General features: G+C 48.2%; 1 protein-coding gene across 6 annotated transcripts in view; it reads left to right on the top strand.

Annotated features, from left to right (window-relative positions):
- Positions 1–18988, top strand: part of PITPNM2 (phosphatidylinositol transfer protein membrane associated 2) — a 157245-nt gene that overhangs the window by 9738 nt on the left and 128519 nt on the right. The window contains exon 1 of one of the 6 annotated variants that reach the window (XM_043901977.1): positions 18086–18464. The exons of the other annotated variants lie outside the window; for them this stretch is intronic. The gene's annotated coding sequence lies outside the window, so the exon portion shown is untranslated. Of the gene's footprint in view, positions 1–18085; positions 18465–18988 lie in introns of those variants that run through there. 6 annotated transcript variants of the gene reach the window in all.

The following is an 18988-nucleotide window of genomic DNA, read 5'->3' as shown; positions in this document are numbered from 1 at the left end:
CGGGTTGTGTGTCTTTGAGGTCCTGGGAAGTGGTGCCTTTCCCTTCCCTGAAGTGAGAGTAGCTTTCGGACCGACTGTATTAGGATGCCAGGGGGAGGGGGGCGGGGGGGGAGGGGGGGGGCAGGTGCGCCTTTAAAGGGCACAGTTCAGAGTGGGCGGGGCCTCGTCCACCAGGGTGGGTGGGCCCTGCTCACTATCCGCTCTGGGTTCTCATAGGCAGGTCAGTGTGTTCTGGGTTTCTCCCCTCTTTCTGCCCCATTCCTGCCCTTTCTCAGGGAGGGGAGGAGGCAGAGGCCAGCGCTTTGTGTCCCCCACCGGCACCGCGATCGCCTGCCTTGCTGTCTCGGGGTTCCTCCAAGCTGGGCGAGCTGAAGGCCCAGTGGCCGCTGGACAGAGAGGAGATGCAGGTGGGTCCCCTGGGATTCTCTAGCTCAGGCCGGGGTCTGGTGGGCAAGAGTTAGAGGGTCTGCTTTTCCCTGGGGCCCTCCACACTGTGTAGGCCACTCTAGGACTTCCATCCTCTCCAGGTGGCTCCTAGGGTCCAGGCGTCCCAGCCAGGGACGCTGCTCCCCAGGGCAGGGCCGAGGTATGCCTTTTTGGCTTCCTGGAGCACCTTGCCTGGTTCTGAACTTGGAAGAGGATTTTTATTATTAATTAATTCGTTTTTACTTGGGGCTGTGCTGGATCTTTGTTGCTGTACGCCAGCTTCTCACTGCGGTGGCTTCTCTTGTTGTGGAGCTCAGTCTCTAGGTGCTCGGGCTCAGTAGTTGCAGAACCTGGGCTCAGTTGCCATGAGGCCCGTGGGATCTTCCCAGACCAGGGGTGGAACCCATGCCCCCTACATTGGCAGGAGGATTCTTAACCCCTGGACCAGCAGAGAAGTCCAAGAAGAGGGTTTAACGAAGCCTCTGATGGGAGGAAACTTGGGGAAGGTGGTCTGGCCCATTTGCTCTCCCAGGAGGCTGCCTTCCAGACTTCTCTTGCTCTCTCCCTAGAATCCAGCCTGCTCGGAAGGACACGCACTCAGGAGGATTCCAAGCCTCTGACTATGCTCAGGCTGGACGCAGAGGGGAAATGGAGGTTCCAGGGTGTGCAGCGCACGGAAGGGCCAGGAAGGGCCGCTGGACTCATGCCCGGCAGAGAATGAGGGCTCTGGGTGAGAGTGTGGTTGCAGGAGAGGGGAAGGCAGATGGGTGCAGAAGGAGAGAATGGGGGATTTTCTTTCCTGGCCTTCTTTAAAAATTTGTAGTGGAATTCATGTAACAGAGAACTGACCATTTCTAAATGTGCAATTCAGTGTCACACCCTATGTTCGCAGTGCTGTGTGACCACCACCTCTGTCTCATTCTAGAGCATTCTCACCCACCCCAAAAGAGACCCCACTCCCATCAGCAGTCATCCTCCCTTCTCTCTCCTCTCCTGGCTTGTGGACATCACTCTTCTATTTTCTGCTTCAATAGATTTACCTATTCTGATTATTTCAAATATTAGGTTGGACCAAAAAAAATCCACTTGGTTTTTTTCCATATGATGTTACGGAAAAATCCAAGCAAACTTTTTGGCCACCCAGTGCGTGGAATCTTACACTCTGTGACCTTTGGTGTTTGGCTTCTTTCATGTAACATGTTTTCAAGGTTTACCCATGCTGTAGCAGGTATCAGTACTTCATTTTTGTGTGTGTGAGTGGTAAAATACACATAATGTCAAATTTACCACCATGACCATTTTTCAGCAAACAGTCCTGTGGCATTAAGTACATTCACCCTATTGTGCAACCATCACCCCCATCCCTGTCCAGAACTTCTTCCTCTTCCCAAACTGAAACTCTGTCCCCGTTAAACGACAACTTTCTCTTCCCTCCAGCCCTTGGCACCCACCATTCTGCCTTCTGTTTCTGTGAATTTTCTCTGGGTGCCTTGAATAAGTGGAATCATACAGTATTTGTCCTTTTGTGGTCTGGTTTGTTTCACTGAGCATAATGTCCTTCAGATTCACCTGCCTTGTAGCTTGTGTCAGAATTTCCTTCTTCTCTTGGCCAAGTAATATTCCACTGTATATAGATGGACCACCTTTTGTTTTTCTGTTGATGGACACTTGGGCTGTTTCTGGGCCAGCGAGATGTTGACTTTGGCTTGCCCATGAATGAGGAACAGTGAAAGACAGCTGGACTAGGAGGGCCTAGGGGTCTGGGAGGCAAGAGTTGTGCCATTTCCAAGATGAGTGGCCTTTGATGATCACGCCTTTCTGGGCCTTGGTTTCTCTATCCATCTAGCAATGCTCCCTCCCAGGGGAGGACACAGTGAGAGTCTGAATGAGAGGGTAGTTTTGTGGATTGTCAGCTGCCCTGCACATGTGAGCTGCTATATTCCTGGTCAGGGAGAAGGGATAACCCTGGTCTTCACCAGTCATAGGTTATGAAGGTTGGTGGTGCCTGGCCCTCCACCTCGCTGGGGCTCACCTGTGACTTCCACTTGCTGCAAGGTTCCCTTCCTTGCAGAGATTCCAGAACGAACTCCACAAGGAGGTGCATCCTGCCTCTCTGTGGTCTTCTGAGCGCTCGCTGACTCCCAGCTGATAGCAGTTGGGGAGCCAGGAACACATGGTTCCCCGAAGCACTGTCCCCAGGGCCCCTTCCTTGGAGCTCCAGGAAATCGAAGCCAGGAAGATGGCATTGGCAGCCTCCTGGGGTGGCTGAGTCAGAGCAGAATCAGGCTGGAAGTCACTAAGTCGCACTTGCCTTCATTAGGCTAATTAACTTTCGATGTGAATTAGCTCTGTGAGCTGACTTAGGAAATCCATTATGGGGCTGGGCCGGTTCCGTGTGCAGTGGTGCCTAGGAAGCCGCGCCATGCCTTTCCACATCCACCAATTAAGGCTGCTTAATTATTAACTCAGGGCTGCGTGACTAATGAGGAGTTGCATTCATTGTGCACTATTTAAGAATTTTAAGGCCGTTTAAAATGAGCCGTAATATAGTTAATAATCATACTGGGAATCATTCGTTGTGATCCATGTTATAGATTATTTAGAAGATAAGCCGAGGCTGAGGGTTGATTTGGAGAAGGTCATGTAGATGGAGAGTTGGCAGGGCGGGGTTTCAGTGTGTGCAAAGTGCTGGCTAAGGTGGGGAGTTTCCAGCTGGCCCCTTGAAAAGCTGCTCTCAGTTGGAATGTCCACTTGCTAGTGGGTTCTCAGGCTGACCCACCAAGAACAGGACCCCCAGGTAGCTGAATAACTGAGCTCTTGAAGTACCTAGTCTATGCCTGGTCCTCAATGGCACCCTGCAGTTAACCCCATTGTGCAGATGAGAAAACTGAGACCCAGAGCAAAAAGCTGGCTACCCCAAGGGTGCATGGCTGATACATTCAAATCCAGGCAACCTGGCTCTGAAAAAAATCCATCAGTGTGTGCGTGCTCAGTCACATCCAACTCTTCTTGACCCCATGGACTGTAGCCTGCCAGGCTCCTCTGTCCATGGGACTTCCCAGGCAAGAATACTAGAGTGGGTTGCCATTTCCTTCTCCAGGGGATCTTCCAGACCCATGTCTCTTGCATTGACAGGTGGATTCTTCACCGTGAGCCACCAGGGAAAGTGAAAGTTGCTCAGTAGTGTCTGACTCTTTGCGACCCGGTAGACTCTACAGTCTGTGGAATTCTCCAGGCCAGAATACTGGAGTGGGTAGCTTTCCTTTCTCCAGGGGGTCTTCCCAACCCAGGGATCAAACCCAGGTCTCCCACATTGCAAGCGGATTCTTTACCAGCTGAGCCACAAGGGAAGCCCAAGAATACTGGAGTGAGTAGCTTATCCCTTCTCCAGCAGATTTTGGATTTTGCCGACTCAGGAATTAAACTGGGGTCTCCTGCATTGCAGGCAGATTTTTTTTTTTTTAACCAACTGAGCTATCAGGGAAGCCCTGTGAGCCACCAGGGAAGCCCTTGGCTAAATAGCTGTTTTAGACCATTTACCATACACTGCACCCATTTTTGCAGTGAAGTAGGTTTTTGAGAGCCTGCCTGGGGAGCTAAGCATTTTGAAAATCTTTTTTTTTTTTTTAAAGTGGGAAAACTTGCAAACCCTTGGTACTTCTGGAAAAAGAACACTTCTTACTTTCAAGGCTTAAGAGGTGCCTCCCAAGAGCTACCATGAACAGGTTGCTTGTGTGTGTGTGGGGACATTTGTGCATGGAGGCTGGGGCACCTTTTGCTTGCTGGCATGACCCATATGGAGCCCCTCTGTCCGGGAGCCCGTGGGTGACAACCTTTGGGAACTCTTTTGTGGGAGCACAGATGGTCTTTCGTTCCTGGTGTCCCGGGTGTGCTGTCCCCCATCCTCAGGGCAGAGGGCCCCTCTTCGCTGTTTAGATGTTGGCCACGGAGCACCACCAAGCCCTCGTGCAGCTGGAGCTGAGCAGACGGGGGTTTCAGAAAGTGGAAGCTTTATTTTTAGCCCCACAGCCTCTGTGATTCTGTCACTATGGAGATGCCGGCTGGGGGCCCACGAGGCTGTGTGCTTTTCCTGCTGGTGAGAGGAAGAAAGGTCCTGTTTCTTTCCTGGAATGTAGCCTGGGCTGCTCGTTGGAGACCTCAGTCACTGGGTGTGTGTGTGAGAGAGAGACAGGCAGACACAGGCAGAGAGATGCTGCTGCTGCTTTGGAAGACTGGCCGGGGCCCCGCATGGAGCTCAGTGTCCACGGCTGTCTTGTGCTTTGGCTGAGCTGCACTAGTGTCCAGAGGCCCCACTTGGGCTGGGCTGTGTGTGACCCCACTTCCCTGGGCCTTCATTTCCTCCCCTGAAACCTTGGGTTGCTAATTCCTGCTGTCTATGTGCTTCTCTCGATCTGATGACATAAGAGATTCAGGTAAACTTTGAATCCATGATGTGACTCAAGAGCTGTCAGTGTGTGTGTGTGTGTCCAGTAATCATTCTGATACAAGTTTGCCCTCAGTCGGTCATCTAGAATTCTTTCTACTCTTAGTCTTTCTACTTTTCCCCATATTTTGGCTTCTCCATTCAAAGGCAGAGAAAGAGGACTTCCCTGGTGGTCCAATGGTGAAGGGTCCGCCAGCCAATGCAGGAGATGGAGGTTCAGTCCCTGGTCCAGGAAGATCCCACTTGCCGAGGGGCAACAAAGCCCATGTGCCACGGCTGCTGAGCCTGTGCTCTAGAGCCTCCATGCAGCAACTACTGAAGCCCTCAAGCTCCAAAACAAGAGGAGCCACTGGAATGAGAAGCCCAAGCACCGCAGCTAGAGAGTATCTCCCGCTCGCCACAACTAGAGAAAGCCTGCGTGCAGCCCCAAAGACCCAGAGCAGCCAAGACTTAATTAATTAATTAAAAGAGAAAACTTTTTTGAATGGCAGAAAAAGAGGAGGTGGAAGGGGAACGTATTCTAGTCCTCTCCACACACGATTATAAGCATCTATTAAGGGAGGTTAGCCCCGCCCCCCTCTTTCTACCACCTCTGTGTCCCCCTGTAGAGTTTCTGAAAATACTCTTCCTTCGGTTGCTCTTATAGATTCACAGCCCCACCTCCTGTAGGAAGTGACACTTGGGGCGTTAGCTCAGTTCCCACAGAGGACATGACTAAGGCTCACAGTGGTTCAAGTCTGTGTCCAGCGTCGCACAGCCACAAGCACTGGTGCTGGAACTAGAACTGAATTCTCTCGACTCTCCAGCCCGCACCCACGCAGCCCTGCAGAGACAGCAGGCTGAAAGTGCGCGGATGCCAGCAGGCCATGTCCAGGGCCCCGGGCACACTTCTCTCTTCCCTTCTTCTGACGTCTCAGGCTTGACTAGTATCCCAAAGTGGAAAATAACAAGTGTTGATGAGGAAGTGGAAAAATGGGAATCCTCGTTCCCTGCTGGTGGGGTGTAGAACGGTGCAGCTGCTGTGGAAAGCAGTTTGGTGGTTCTTTAAGAGATTAAACACAGAGTTATTGGGAATTCCCTAGTGATCCGGTGTTTGGATTCCACACTTCCACTGCCAAGAGCTTGGGTTCCATCCCTAGTCAGGGAACTAAGATCCCACGAGTGGCGTGGCCAAAGAGAAAAAAGGAAAGCAGCAACACCAGGTTCAGTTCAGTTCAGTCACTCAGTTGTGTCTGACTCTGCGACCCCATGGACAGCAGCACGCCAGGCCTCCCTGTCCTTTACCAGCTCCCAGAGCTTGCTCAGACTCATGTCCATTGAGTCAGTGATGCCATCCAACCATCTCATCCTCTGTCACCCCCTTCTCCCACCTTCAATCTTTCCCAACATCAAGGTCTTTTCCAGTGAGTCAGTTCTTCACATCAGTTGGCCAAAGTATTGGAGTTTCAGCTTCAGCATCAGTCCTTTCAATGAATATTCAGGACTGATTTCCTTTAAGATGGACTGATTGGATCTCCTTGCAATCTAAGGGACTCTCAAGAGCCTTCTCCAACACCACAGTTCAAAAGCATCAATTCTTCGGTGCTCAGCTTTCTTTATAGTCCAACTCTCACATCCATACATGACTACTGGGAAAACCGTAGCCTTGACTAGATGGACCTTTGTTGGCAAAGTAATGTCTCTGCTTTTTAATATGCTGTCTAGATTGGTCATAGCTTTTCTTCCAAGGAGCAAGTGTCTTTTAATTTCATGGCTGCAGTCACAATCTGCCGTGATTTTGGAGCCCCCCAAAAATAGTCTGTCACTGTTTCCACTGTTTCCCCATCTATTTGCCATGAAGTGATGGGACCGGATGCCACAATCCTAGTTTTCTGAATGTTGAGTTTTAAGCCAACTTTTTCACTCTCCTCTTTGACTTTCATCAAGAGGCTCTTTAGTTTTTCTTCACTTTCTGCCATAAGGGTGGTGTCATCTTCATATCTGAGGTTATTGATATTTCTCCCAGCAATCTTGATTCCAGCTTGTGCTTCATCCAGCCCAGCATTTCTCATGATGTGCTCTGCATATAAGTTAAACAAGCAGGGTGACAATATACAGCCTTGACCTACTCCTTTCCCAATTTGAAACCAATCTGTTGATCCATGTTCAGTTCTAACTGTTGCTTCTTGACCTGCATACAGATTTCTCAGGAGGCAGGTGAGGTGGTTTGGTATCCCCATCTCTTTGAGAATTTTTCAGTTTGTTGTGATCCACATAGTCAAAGGCTTTGGTGTAGTCAATAAAGCAGAAGTAGACATTTTTCTGTAACTTTCTTGCTTTCTTGATGATCCAGCGGATCATTGGCGATCCAGCGGATGTTGGCGATTTGATCTCTGGTTCCTCTGTCTGGTTACCAACTGATAAATGGGCTAATAGAATGTGGTCTACCCATACAAAACAATGTTACTAGAATTCTACTCCTGAGTTATTCTACTCCAAAGCATTGAAAGCAGGGAATCAAACAGGTACTTATACACCCATGTTCTTAGCAGCATTATTCACAATAGCCAGAAGCTAAAACCAACCCAGTGCATCAGCTGATGAATGGATAAAAGAAATGGGGTGGTATAGCCATACGATGGAATACTATGTGGCCAAAAAAAGGAATGAAGCACTGACACAGTCTACCACATGAATGAACCTTGAAAACATGATGCTAAGAGAAAGAAGCCAGACACAAAAGGACAATATTGTGTGATTCCACTTGTATGAGGTGCCGAGAATAGCAAATTCAGAGGCAAAAAACAGAACAGTGCTTACTGGGAGCTGGGGGTGGGAGTTAGAGGGGACAGAGCTGTTTGAGGTGATGAAAATGGAAATAACCATGGTGATTGCACAATGGTGGAAATATTCTCAATGCCACTGAATTGTGCACTTAAAAATGATTAAAATGGAGGACTTCCCTGGCAGTTCAGTGGTTAAGATTTTATGCGTCCGCTGCACGGGTTACATCCCTAGTCAGAGAACTAAGATCCCACATGCCCCATGGCCAAAAGAAAATTAAGATGGTACCCAAACAGAAGTCTCAGGCTTGTGCTAGAACCTCAAGTGGGCCTTGTCACGGATCACATCTTGTCTTTGCTTGTGGGGTACCTGGGCTGGGCCAGACACTAGGAGATGTCAACACCTGTGGCCTGGCCAAGGCCCTGCAGCCAGCAGTGAGTCTGCATCCCAGGCTCTCATACTCCTGGGGGAGGCATCCCTGTCCATTAGTGACGAGGCCTGGTCGCCGTGTGTGAACGACATCTGTCTCTACAAAACGCTTGTGCACCTGACGTTGGGCATGGCCTTTTATGGCTCTCGCCTGCTCTCAGGGAGTGGAAAGATAAATACCTTTTCAAAGACCAGATGCCAACTGCCTGGGGTCCCCACAGCTGCAAATGAGTGGGAGACAGGCCTGCCAGGGGCAGGTGCTACAGCCCTGGGGGAGCCGGGAAGTGGGTGTGCAAAAGAACATATTCCCCCCACCCCCACCCCCACCCCCGCCCTCAGTGCAGACAGTCTAGATTTGGAGTATGGTTCTGCCATGGACTGCTCTCATAGATTTACTGTGTCCTCACCTGCCTTTTGGCTGAAACTGACTTTTAAAGTGGGCTTTAAAGAATCTGCCTGCCAGTTAGGAGACGTGGGTTCGATCCCTGGGTCAGGAAGATCCCCCGGAGAAGGAAATGGTGACTCACAGGCAAGTATTCTTGCCCGGAGAATGCCAAGGACGGGAGAGCCTGGCGGGCTACAGTCTATAGGGTCACAGAGTCGGACACAGCTGAGCGACTGAACACATGCTTATGACGTTTAGAGGACAATGTGTGCGAAGTGTGTTGAATGGTACCTGGGGCCTCACAGCTTAAGGAGCACTTGGTTTTCTGTGTCTGGCCCAGGGAGGCTGGATGCTCGGTCACAGGCTATGGGTGGCATGGTGGCTGGGAGGACCAGCCTGCTGATGGGGATAATGTGGTTTGAAGGATTCCAACCAAACACCCTTTCTCCCTCCCAGCATCAGGTTCCATGGGGCAAGCTCTGGGGCTCCTGGGGCTGTGTAACCAAGCACCACAAACTGGGTGTCTTAAAACAAGAGGAGTTATTCTTTCTTGGTTCGGGAGACCACACGTCCAAATTTAGGATTGCTTCCTCCTGGAGGCTTGAGGGGAGAGTCTTACACATCCCTCGCTCATGGTGGTGGCTGGCCATCCTCAGCTCTCCTTGGCCTATAGATGTATCCCCCCTCCCTGCCATCTCTGGCTCTGTCTTCATGTGGTTATTTCCCCTCTGTGTGCATCTATTTCTCTATCTCTTCTCCTCTTTGTATAAGAACACCAATCAGGGACTTCCCTGGTGGTCCAGGAGTTAAGAATCCACCTGCCAATGCAGGGGGCACAGGTTTGATCCCTGGTCTGGGAAGATCCCACATGCTGAGCCCTCACGCCCTAGAGCCTGTGCGCTACAACAGAGAAACAACTGCAATGAGAAGCCTGCATATGGCAATGAAAAGTAGCCCATGCTCACCACAACCAGGGAAAGCCCGCATAGCAATGAAGATCAAGGGCAGCCAGAAAAAAAAAAGATATCAGTCATCCTGGATCCAGGCCCCTGCCCCCAACCCAGTTTGACTTCACCTAATTACATCAGTGAAGATCATATTTCCACATAAGTTCAAGTTTTGAGGTTCCAAGGAGGACATGAACTTGGGGGACACGCTTCAGTATGGTCTCCGTACTTGCTGAATGAATAGGGGAGTGAATGAGTGACTGGGAAGCCATCCATGTACATCTGCACAAGTGTGTTGATGCAGGAGACCTGGGGCTGCTGCAGGGGTGGCTCCAGGATCTTCCTCTCTTTCCGGCCAGGCTCCTCTGACCGCTGGCCTCTGCACCCTGAGTCCAGCACATGGGCCGCCTCCTGACTCAGCCCGCTTTCAAGGTGACAACAATAATGTTTATTACAGGGGAAGAGTCACGACACACCGGGTGTTCTCTGCTTCCTTTCTGCCCAAGATCTCCAAGTTGTCTTTGTTTCTTTCCCCTTCCCCTTGGAACCAAGATAAACAGTAGGCATGGCTCGATGATCTTGAACAAATCACTTCCCTTTGATCCTCTGCCTCTAGTGTTTGCAAATGAAGGAGGCTAATCTGGATGCCTCTGAAGGTCTCGTGGTCTATGATTATTTCTGTTTTATTGCTGACAAAATTAGAGGCCAGGAAATCATGCTCCTGGGCTTCATGGGGGGCAAGACTCAAATCCAGATGCCGTCATTTCCAGCCTGTCTCTAAATTCCCTCTGTCACCTCCTACAGGAAGCCCTCCATGAGTCACTTGACTCGTGTGGTTCCTTGGGTTCTCACTGTGACTTTTGTGTGATACATGAATTCACAGATGCTAGCGTGCTGTTCAGCTGTGTGTGTGTGTTCTCCATGTTCTGTACCCCCCACTTTCCTCTATATGCAAGAGGTATTTGCTGCCCTAGTCTGGCCCCTGGCACAGGGGTCAGTACATTGGGTCGTGGACCAGACTTTAAGTTATAAGCAGATGATGAAAGATGAGGAAATCTACCAAAAGGAGAAAAAAAAGAAGAGGAAGAAAAAGAATTTAAATGCTTTCAGTCGATGTCAGAAAAGCATTTGATCAAGTTCAACACCCATTGCTCTTAAAAACATAACAATTAAAGGGTAGGAATAGATTTCAGCATGACAAAGAGCATCTCTAATCAGTAGCAACTTAATCCTTAAGAGTGAAACACTCTACAGCATTTTCCAAGTTGTGTTTAAGAAATGCGGAATGCTACTGGAGAATGTGTCCAAAAGAGATCTGGGGGCCAAGCATTTAAAAAAAAACGTTGCTCTAGGAGGAATTCCCTTAATGTTAGTTGCAAGACAGGCAAGAACCTCTCTCACTAAAAATCATCATTTCAGAGTGAAGCCAGTGCTATGGGCTCGGAAAGATGCGGAACAGAACACTGAGAAACAAGGTTGCAAAATTGATGTTTTGAGATGGATACAGTTTAGGGGTTCAAAGTAGGTACAATATTTAGAAGTAATAAGATGGTATGGTGGCCAAGTAAAAAAAAAAAAAAAAAAAAGATGATGTCTTCCCTAGTGGCCTAATGGTTAAGAATTCTGCCAACGCAGGGGACACCGGTTCAATCCCTGGTCCAGGAATATTCCACATGCTGTGGAGCAGCTAAGCCCGTGTACCACAGCTACTGAAGCCCACGCTTTAGAACCCGTGCTCCATAACAAGAGAAGCCACTGCAATGAGAAGCCTGAGCACTGCAACGAAGAGTAACCCCCGCTTGCTGCAACTGGAGAAAGCCCGTGCACAGCAATGAAGATCCAGCACAACCATAAATAAATGAATAAAATAAAATAAACCAGCTCAAGGACACTGAATGAACCAGTTTGTTGGGGACTGAGGCATCCTTCACATCTCCCTGGTGATGATCCTCCTCTTTCTCCAAGGCATTTCTCGTCTCTCTGAATAAACAGCGAGCCCTCGGTATAACTCAGTCTTTCAGGGATGGGTGAGTCATCTGACTGGCCGGAGCTACCAAGATGCACATGAAGTTTGGGTGTCACGAACCTGGCTGTCCTGGGGGGCTTTGGAAGAGCTGGATGGGGGCACGCCTACCAGGCGGCCCTCTGACTGAACCCCCGGCGCTCTCAATTCCTTTTAAGGTAGCCTTCCCTCCTCCCTGTTTCTTTTCCTTTCCTCTCCTCAGTGTGGTTTTGCCACTGTTAATGTTTTGCCTTATTTAAGCCACAGTTGTTTGTATGAGCGGCCAAGGGGGCCAGTATAACTTTCCAAGGACTGAGGGCCTCGGGCTTTGTGGAAGCTTGTTCCTTGAAGCCTAGGGCCCTTGCTCTGCTGGTCAGCCCACTTCTCAATGGTCAGGGTTGCTGCTGGCCTGCAGACTGGATCATGGAGGATCACAGGCAGGTGCTCCCAAGCTTGGTATGTATGCACTGATCCCTGGAGAGCTCTCAAACCTGGGAACCAGCTCACCGGAGAGGGATGGTTTTTTGATATACTTTCCAATTCTTTAGAAATATGTGGTTCACAGGATTAAAAGGTAGATATAATGTGGTTTCCAAAAAAAAAGTATTTTAAAATCGTTTGGACTACTTACTTTTTTTTGCATTCTGCTGTTCCAAAAGAAACATTAAATGTTGACTTTTTAACAAAAAAATCTAAAATAGTTATTAAAATTAAAAATTTAAAAACTCTTGTTCAAGTAAACGTTTTTTTTTTCAATTAAATGTTTTTTTTTAAAAATATTTATTTATGTATTTGACTTTGCCAAGTCTTATTTGTAGCACATGGGGTCAGTCTAGTTCCCTGATGGGGGATCAAACCCTGGCACCCTGCATTGCGAGCTCGGACTCTTAGCTTCTGGACCACCAGAGAAGTCCCCAGTTAAACTTTTAACATCAATGTTACTGCCCTGTCAGTGATGTTTATCTTCCTTTGAAATTACCAAGTCTGATTTTTCTACCTAAATCGCCACAGTCAGTCAGTTCCTGCCTCCCCTCAATCTCTTCCTTCCCTGGCAACTCAAGACTCATGGTTTTCAAGTATTTAAAGAATATGATTTAGTTTTCCAGTCCTTTTTTTTTTGAAATAAGTTCTTTTTTCATTTTTAAAATTTTATATTGGAGTATGTTTTTGTTTTTTTTTTAATTTTTTGGATGTGGACCATTTTTTAAAGTCTTTATTGAGTTTGTTACAATATTTCTTGTGTTTTATGTTTTGATTTTGTTGGCCTTGAGACATGTGGGATCTAAGCTCCCCAACCCCACTCCCCTGCAGTGGAAGGCAAAGTCTTACCCCTTGGACCACCAGGGAGGCCCCTCCACTACTTTTCTTCACTCATTGTTTACTCAGTCATTCTTTCATGTCTTCAAAAAATTACTGAAACACACAAAAAGTTGTACTTGATGTTATACCAGACATTGGCAAGGTGTTAAAGATAAACTAGATCAAGTCATTATGCTGTGTGCATCTTAAACATGAAAAACTAGGAGAAGAAAGAAGATAAATTAGGTACATTCCTTGATTTATAGAACTTACAAATTCATAGGTTACAATAAAGTAGTCCAATAACAAAATAATAAAGACCATACTTGGTATGAAAAATATTGTTTAGATAGGTAATACAGTATATTCAGTACTTGGTACCCAATGTCGAAGGGCTGAGAGGTAAACCTAAGTCTTCTTTGCTTCCTGTCTGTAGTCTCCCGGTGTGTGTATCTTTCAGAAAGATGCTCTGCATATATGAGTATATATTACTTCAGAAAACCACAAATGGCTGCCTTCCTATGCACCTGCTGTTTTGACTTAACAATTTAGACATCTGGAGGTGATCCTCTGTTGGTTCATTTAGGCTGTCCGGGCCTTTTTTTCCCCTTCTATTTTTTGGCCTCACCCTTGCATCATGCAAGACTATTGTTCCCTGACCGGAATGGAACTGCCGTCTGCACTGGAAGCACAGGGTCTTAACCACTGGACCACCAGGGAAGTCCCATGCCTGGAGCTTTTTAACAACGGACTCATTATTTGGCTACTGAATGCATCATCGTTTCTTAAACCAACTCCCCATCCGTGGAGTTTTGCATTGTAACCAAGGAAGAGCAAACTGCCTCTGTGAGTCTCCTGGTTCGTAGGTTTTGATGCAAATAGGCTTTCAAATCTGCAGAATAAATTTCCCCAAAGTAGAAATACTAGGTCAAGGAGTGTTTGCCTTTTATTTTCTGTACTACTGCTCAATTGCTCTCCTTAAAGGTAGGGCCAATTGACATTCCTACTTACTGTGTGGGAGCAAGAGACAGTGGTTTTTAACCTCAAAACCCCAAGCAAGGAAGAGCTTTTAAGTAAAATGAAAATCTGGAGAAAATTGGGTGAGAGCCTTTCTACCGCAAAGGGCAAGTCTAGCAGAGTTCCTGGCCAGCCGGCTCCCATTAGATGTCCACTCAAGCACAGCAGGGTGGGGAGCCTGTGATTCCTCCAGACAGACTGTGGCCTGTAAGGTTCCTTCCTGGTGGGGGTGGGGGACAGAAGCTGTCCAGGCCCCTCCTCTGTCGACTCATCTATCATCAAGTAGCTGAGAAGTACCAGGAGCTTTAAAATTACAATATAAGGGACTTTGCTGGTGGTTCAGTGGTTAAGACTCTAATTTGCAGTGCATGGGATGAGGATTCGACCCCCTGGTCGGGGAACTAGGATCCCACATACCGTGGGGCAACTAAGCCTGTGTGCCACAACTCGAAGAGTCCATGCGCTGCAACGAAAGACCTTGCATGCCACAACTAAGACCCGATGCAGACAAATAAACAAATAAATATTAAAAAAAATTACAAGATAATGTTGCCAAGTAAAAACATTATTTTTAAAGAGGTACCATTCACGGACATTACCTGGGGTTGGGGGAAAGGGGACCTGGGGAGTTAATGTTGAATGATTATAGGGTTTCTGTTTGGGGGGGGTGAGAAAGTTCTGGAAATGGGTGGTGGTGCTAGTTGCACAACACTGGGAATGTGCTTAATGCTGTTGAACACTTAAAAATGCTTAAAAATGTTACAATTTATGTTATCAATAATTAACCACACACAGAGGAAAGCTATAATTCCTCGTAGCCATCTTCTCATGAACTAAAGGACACTAAGAAATAGGAAAAGATCTAATCTAAGAATAGAAAGAGAATAAACAGAGGTTTTAGTAGGCTTGCTCCATTGACCATGCAGTTCTCATTTCACCTTGAACTGGAGGGGTCCTGGTGGTGCCTCGTGCTGGCCTGTCTGCTGGGGTGTGGGAGCCGGGGCAGGAGGCCTTGAGGGCTGGAGACATAGGAGCTCAGATTGGGCCGGCCTGGACTCCTCCGTCCCGAAAAGATCCTCACTCTGACTTGGGAGGCCTGGGGCTAACCCACTCCCCCTAGGCCACGCTCTGTCCTGAGGTGCTGGGCCCACCCTTGGCCATCTTATATTTTCTCGTTTAAACAAAAGAAACCTGTTGCTGGCTTGCTGTTAAATGCTTTGGGGTTTTTTTGGCCACATTCTGCAACATGCGGAACTTCAGGCACCAGGGATCGAATCTGTGCCCCCTGCAGTGGAGGCACAGAGTCTTAACCACTGGACCACCAGGGAAGTTCCATCCCTGGATGTTTGTTGAGTCCAGTGAGAATGAAGCAAGCAGCGACTTGGGTGTGGTCTTTGTCACCGTCTGTCCGTGTCCCCAGCAGCTCACTTTGCTAAAAGAGCCTTTGCCCAGCTCTGTCAGCAAGCCAGTGAGTGGAACAGGAGTCTGAAACTCCTTGGTGGCTCTGAGCGGACATCTCTGCTGGGGCTCGAGGGATCGGAAATGCCTCCTAGAGATGCACTGAGCCTTCTGCACAGACACCCGGCCTCACTGGGGTGCTTGGTGTGTTACCAGTGAGAACTGTTGTCCCAAATCTGTATCGTCAAGCCGCCTGGCCTGCTGGTCTCTGCTCTTAGAGGGTGTGGAATGTGCACATGGGCTTGCTCCCCTGGGACACAGTAGCAAACCCCTGAGCCTCAGGCCGTGTCTGGCCTCAGGCTCTGACTTTTTACATCTGTCCACATGTGGGGTTGTGGTCCTCACCCTGGTTGCACGGACAGAGTGCCAGTCCTTGGAAAGACTGTGACACTCGATTGATTCCATGGCCACAGAGTCCCCTACTTGCCCAGTCACTACAGAACCAGCTCATGACTATCAGAGCAGGAAGCAGCTTCTAGCTATGTCACTAACCCTCATTTCACAGTCAAAAATCCAGAACCCAGGAGGCAAGGTGGCCAGCTGGCACTTGAACCCAGTCTGTGTGCTACCCAAGGCCCTGAACGCTCTGGTTGGTGCATTTTAAATCTTCGAGGGTGTTCGTTATAAGAAGACTCTAAGGAGTGAAGTAGGTCAGACAGAGAAGGAGAAATATATGATATCCATTATATGTGGAATCTAAAAAGAAATGATACAAATGAACTTACAAAATGGAAAGAGATTCACAGACTTAGAGAACAAACTTATGGTTGCTGGGGGAAAGGATGAGGGGGAATGGATAGTTAGGAAGTTTGGGACAGACCAGTCCACACTACTATATTTTAAGTGAATGACCAACAAGGACCTTCTGTATAGCACAGGGAACTCTGCTCAATGTTATGTGGCAGCCTGGATGGGAGGAGAGCTTGGGGGAGAATGGATACGTGTATATGTATGGCTCAGTCCCTTCATTGTTCCCCTGAAACTGTCACAACATTGTCAACTGGCTATACTCCAATACAAAATAAAAAGCTTAAAATGGAAAAAAAAGAGGGAGTAGATACTTCTTGGTGGTCCAGTGATTAAGACTTCACCTTCCAATATAGGGGATTCAGGTTCTGTCCCTGTTCCAGGAGCTAAAATCCCACATGCCTTGTGGCCCAAAACCCAAAATATAAAACAGAAGCAATATTATAACAAATTCGAGAAAGATTTTTTAAATGGTCTACATCAAAAAATTAGTGGAAAAAAAAAGACTCTAAAGCTGTGAGTTCATAGTGGACGGAAACACGGCCAACCTTCCCTCCAGGCGTGCCCCGCCAAAAGCCCTTGTCAGTGTGTTGGGCCAGGCTGCTGAGCACGCAGCCACCTGCGGTGAGTTTCCATTTGACTCACGGTTGTCAGGAAGGTGTTCACGGGGCGCTGTGACTGCCAGGCTGACACGGCTCCTCCCGTGGGCGGCAAACGCGTGCGTCCCATTGAGAAAATTGCTACTTTGAAAACGAGCTCCGAAGGGAACTTTTTGGCTTTTACTAAAATTAATAAAGCAACCCGCCCCACACCCGAAATTTAAAAGAAGGAAAAGGGGAAAAAAATTAACGTCCACCTAGGGAGAAAGAAAACCTCTATTATTCAGCCTGATCTCAGAACTCAGCAGAAGAACCTCTCCCTGAGGCAAGCTCACTGTTGTCCACCCTTCAGGAGCGGTGGTACTTCGTCCTGGTCTCCTGCGTCTCTGGCGAGACAAAACTCAGGCAGAAGCTGCTTCAGACACCAGTGAAGTGTGCTGTTTGCCTCTTGAGAATTCCCCACAGTCCCGTGAGCTCCCTGGAGACATTCCCAGGGTGGCTGTGGAATCGGGGCGGTCTTGCTGAGGGAGTTTCTTTTTTCTTTTTTGAAGGATTGATTGATTGATTTACTTTTGACCATGCTGGGGTCTTCGCTGCTCCAGCGTGCTTCCTCCAGTAGCAGAGGGTGGGGACTGCTCTCCAGTTTTGGTAGGCGGGCTGCTCACTGCGGTGCCCTCTCTTGCGGAGCGCGGGCTCTCCGGTAAGCGGGCTTCCGTAGTGGCAGCATGTGGGCTCAGCAGTTGTGACTGGGTTCTAAAGCACAGGCTCAGTAGTTGTGGTGCTTGGGCTCAGTTGCCCCCAGGCATGGGGGATCTTCCAGGGCCAGGGATCAAACCTGTGGCCCCTGCCTTGGCAGGCAGATTCTTCACCACTGGACCACCTGGGAAGTCCTTGCCAAGTGAGTCTTGTCTGAATCACTTGAGTCCTGAAGAGTTCCTTGATAAAGAAGTGTCAAGAGGTTATCAAATGTGCTTACCCAGAGGCAGCAGAAGAGGGGAGTTTGAAGGCTCTGCTCACAACTGGCTTGAAGGCTCTGCTCACAACTGGCAGGCGCCTGAGGCTGATAGTGGGTCCAGGCCTGCCGAGACGTGAGTTGGTCTCTCGGGTTCCCCATGGTCCAGTGTATGGTGGGGATATGGCCCAGGGAAGCCACCTGAACCCCGGAGCCTGGCCTCCCCCAGGGCTGAGGCACAGCCTTTATAGACAGGCCATGTGTTTGACAATACTTACCGCATCCTGTAGCCAGATGGTCTAAACAACCCATCCGTGGTACGGGTATGTAAATATTTTCCGTATTTATCATGCTGCTGCGGTATTGACGTTAACAAGGATGAAGAATTACACTCCGTGCAGTAACGCACCAGTCAGGCCACAGGGGGACCACCAAAGCTGGCCCTCTGCTGTGGAGGGGACAGATTTCAGGACAAGCCTGGTCTCTTGCTCCCTCCTGCCCAGAAACCAATTCCCTCACCCAGAGACCCTGGAGAGCCTTTCTCTCAGAGCTCTTGGCCAAGACAGAGATTCTTATCATGAGCAGTATGTTTTTCGGTTAGCAGAGCTCTGTGGTCAGCCTGTTGCCCTCTTTGCTTTGCCTACTAGGAAGTCCACAGCTAAGTTTTTTTTTTTTTTTTCAACTCATTTGCATGTAGATTGTCTTCAATTAGGAGTCTCAGCATAGAGGATCATGTGAGGTGTCTTAGGGGCCAGGCCTGGGAGTGGGGGAGTGGTATACACCCCTCTATTCACAGAACTAATCACACAGCCCCACTAAGAATCCAGGGAGCTCAGGTGTAATTCAGAAGAGGAAATTGGATCAAGCCGGATTTCCACAGGGAATGTTGTGGAAGGAACAAACAAATTCACAAAGGACGCAGAGATGAGTGCTTCGGCTCCCAGGGGACAGAGGTGAAGACTCCAGGGTGTGTGTCTACCTGCATACTAGACACAGGTAATTGGACTTTGTTCAGTGTTTTGGATTCTGTTTCAGTGTTGCTTTCCCTTCTGCCAAAACTGCAGTGTTGCAGAATGTTGGAGCCAAATGGAGAGGTCTTTTATTAATTAAAGAAAAATGATTGGAATATAGTTGATTTACAATGTTCTGTGAGTTTCAGGTGGACAGCAAAGTGGTTCAGTTATATTTGTGTACACTTGTATTCATTCTTTTTCACATTCTTTTCCCTCACAGGTGATTGCAGAGTGTTGAGTAGAGTTCCCTGTGCCATACACTAGGTCTTTATTAGTTATCTGTCTGATATTTAGTACTGTGTGTATGTTAATCCCACTCTCCTAATTTATCCCTCCCCGTCATGTTTCCCCTTTGGTGACCATAAGTTTGTTTTTGAAGTCTGTGAGTCTACTTATGTTTTGTAAATAAGTTCATTTATGTCATTTTTTTAAATAATTAGATTCCACACATGAGTGATATCATGTGATATTCGTTTTTTTCTGTCTGACTTACTTCACTTAGTATGA

This window comes from Cervus elaphus, chromosome 5, assembly GCF_910594005.1.
Source record: "Cervus elaphus chromosome 5, mCerEla1.1, whole genome shotgun sequence".
Classification (NCBI taxonomy): domain Eukaryota; kingdom Metazoa; phylum Chordata; class Mammalia; order Artiodactyla; family Cervidae; genus Cervus; species Cervus elaphus.
Note: the sequence above shows the minus strand (reverse complement) of the source record. Positions and strands in the feature narration are given on the sequence as shown.